The following is a 3,791-nucleotide window of genomic DNA, read 5'->3' as shown; positions in this document are numbered from 1 at the left end:
ATATGTATTTTATTGCACACACATACATTTTATAGTTTAGGCTATGTAAATATGTACATATATATATTGATGTTAATAAATGTGTGTGGTGTGTGTGTGTGTGTGTAGCCTAATAGATATATAGTCTAATATATCTATGTATCCTAAAATAAGTAAAAGACTAGTCTCTTTGTAAATACACACACACACACACACTAAAATACATATATCCCTGTCGGGGGATTCTTAGCCTAAAATATATACAATATAATAATATAAATATAGACATGTGTGTGTGTGTATTTACAAAGAGACAATCCTTTTATAAAAATAATACTTAGAACCAATAAATGTATATATTTGTGTATTTTTTTAAATATTTGTAGATACATATATATTTGTATATTTTTTATTAAAAAAATTATCGTGACCATTCTCAATCGTGATTGCTCCACCTTGTTTTATCATTTCAACCGCCTACATTCTCAATCGTGATTACTCCACCTTGTTTTATCATTTCAAACTCCTTCATTCTCAATCGTGATTGCTCCACCTGTTCCTTCGTTTTTATATTTTCATTTCACATTTTCGTCTCTCCTGTCCTTTCTGCATCTTCGTATTGCCTTCCCTATGGAGCACACTGTCACCTTTGAGTGGGAGCTTGATGGCTGTACCAAAAAATCTCAAACTTTAATAGTTCTCCACCAGACCACGTTTCATGGATATCTACAAGGGTTTTTGCCTTCTTCACACGCCCTTTCTGGAGTGAAAGCTACTAGGACAGATGGAAGCCTACAGGAAATCATCGCTCATTATGATATGGAGGGCAATAAAAACTACCTCGTAGATATTACTCGAAGTAAAACATATATGCTACAATGTAGTCCTCTTTGTGCTGTTGATAGTCTTGATTCTAGTGCTAATGACATTGCCCAAGATGTCCGACATTTGGAGAGTTCAGTGGATAAAGAATTAGGGACACAAAACACCCATGTTTATATCTCGAGCTCCTCCTCTGAGAGTGACTTGAATGGCTCAGCAACAACTGTTTTGCAACCAGGTGAAGGCACAAGCAATCCAAAAGGTTCAAAGCACAAGATCTCTGAAGATGAATGTATTGCTTCAGAGAGTATACTTTCAGTTCTTCGTAATAAGAAGGAGCAACCTTATCTTCTACGTTCATTGTTGGAAAAAGTTACTTGAGTCATCCAAGTCCAGGAGGTGCCAAGACATTATGATGGTGATTCCATCCTTGAGTTTCCACCAACATATGGCAAAATAGGAAATATGGACGAAATGGAGCAAAAATATGATGGTCACCTATGGACACGTCCAGTAATATCATACATGTCTGTAAGTTGTACCGTGTGTATTAGCTATTGTGTTGGTACTTTAGAGTGCCATCATAGGCTCAGCCTGCTGTCCTTTTTACTTGAACAATAAAAGGTATAACAACACCTTCTTTCATGGACATCTGACAAAAAAGATTGCAATTGGACTTCTGACAGAGGATGAGAAACTAAAATAGTTTGTCACTTTTGTCGCAAAACTGCACACTGTGTGCAAGTGTGTAGATGTATTGTGTGTTAATTACGTAATGCCTCTTGTGTAGATGTATTGTGTATTAATTACGTAATGCCTCTTGTGACACAACTATTACAAGAATGATGCTCCACACTGGGCTGCATAAACATCCAGTTTAGCCAGGAACTTCAAGGTCAATGTTGGAGCGCATGAAAATGTTTGTTTCTCAAGTGTTGAAAGCCCAGAGAAGTGCAGGTCCTCGAAAAATACAGATGGATATTGTGAAGGATATGTTGTTTTCCTCCATGATGAATCAAAATGATGAGCTACCTACAAGTATTAGGGATCATGAGCTCTGCAATTTTTTGGAGGAGTTGAGTCCTCTTGTGGAAAACTAGAGGTGAGTATTCATTCTTGTGGAAAACCAGAGGTAAGTATTCATTCTATAACTTAATTATATTTGGAAGTATTTTTCTACATTCGGTCCTCTCTTTATTGTGAAATTATGTTTTTTAGGTTTAGACGCATTGTATCCTAAGAGAAACAAAAATTGATGCCAGCAGGAGAGGGCTTTGATAGCATCCTTCTTATAGAGAGAAGATCTCGCTATTCATTTATACAAGGTAGCCGTTTCCCGGGACAAGGTGGCCCTGATGACAAATGTTATGTCTTTAAGATGTCTTTGCGAGGACTAGCATCAGGCGTGGACTTGGTGAATCGCATGCGGTGTGATAGTGGAGGTGACTTGTCAAAGTCCTGGGTTTTGTTTGATCACACTCATCGAGTTTTTGGTTGGTCAACAATGGCTTGTCATGTTTACGACCCAAGGTGAGACTACGTACTTCAATTTTTTTCTTTCTTTCATTTGCCTTGAATGATAGTTGTTTGAAAAAAATTCTCTCCAAAATCTTATAGTGTTCAAGAGCTGTTGACAATTGCCACATGCGAAATGGAGGAGGAGGATACAAAAAGCCAAGTACTATTTTGGGAAATGCTGAATAGCACAATGGAGCAATGCGGTTATGCACCCGCACACTTCTATGGGTTTATGCTGATGAAGCAGGGTCCAATTGGTGTGCAGTTAGGACCGTTTTCAATGGGGGTCCACACAACATTATGGAGGACAGGGAGAGAACGTGCTTATTCCATTGGAAACAAAGTTTGATGAAGCATGCTAAACAATGCGTGAAGACAAAAAGTCGACAACACCATATTGACTTGTGTGAAGAATGGAGATTGGCAACCAATAAGGAGTCACCTTTCTTAAAAAGTAAAGAGATTCGTGAGTGGTGGAGAAATGGACATGTTCATTAGGGAAAACTATCAGTGATGGATACGTGGATGAGTTGGTGGGAAGTACGAATAGCACATTGGGGCAACCTCATGTGTCAAGGGTGAGAAATTTTATGGAGAAATGATATGTTGTATGGATGTATTTGCATTGGAGTCAATTTTGTGAATTCATGTATGAAACCTCTTGTGTGCAGGTGGTCTTAAGCTCGGTGGATTTAGCACAAACCCCTCGAACAAACTTATCTGAAGCATGCATGTATATGTTTGGGAGTATGCATGCATGTATGTATGTATGTATTGTACAAATGTGTGTATATATGTATGTATATATGTATGTATATATGTAGGAAGGTAGGTAGGTAGGCAGGTAGATAGGTAGGTAGGTGTGTTTGAGAATATACATGTATATATGTATGTATGTATGTGAATGTATATATTCCTTTTTCATAAATACTTACTATATAAAAGCTCACCAAAATGTATCATTTTTCTTACAAGCTCACATAAAACTATCGTATCTCCAAAAAGCTCGCCAAATAAAGCTCGCAAAAAAATCAAACCCGGAAGGAAGAATGGCAGTGGTGCCATTCTCGTTAAGGGGGCTCTCATCACACCTTGAAGAGGAGAATGGTAGTGGTGCCATTCTCCCTTACATTCAAATAAGAATGGCAGTGATGCATTTTCAAGGCCTCCCATCACCTTAAAGGGGAGAATGGCACCACTCTCATGCTCAGCTTGAAGGGGAGAATGACACTCTCAGGTCCTCCCATTAACTTAAAGGAGAGAATGGCACCACTAACATTCTCAAGGCCTTCCATCTCATTGCATTGATGAGGGACAATGACAAGACTACCATTCACCCTTATGTTTAAGGACGAATGGCAATGGTGCCATTCTCAAGGCCTCCCATCACCTTTATTGAAGGGGAAAACCGCACCGCTGCCATTCTTAGGGCCTTCCATCACCCTAAAGGGGAGAATTGTAGTGGTTCCATT

This window comes from Cibotium barometz, chromosome 56 (genome assembly GCF_041138505.1).
Source record: "Cibotium barometz isolate CiBa-2024 chromosome 56, ASM4113850v1, whole genome shotgun sequence".
Taxonomy (NCBI): domain Eukaryota; kingdom Viridiplantae; phylum Streptophyta; class Polypodiopsida; order Cyatheales; family Cibotiaceae; genus Cibotium; species Cibotium barometz.
This window is presented reverse-complemented; position numbering follows the sequence as displayed.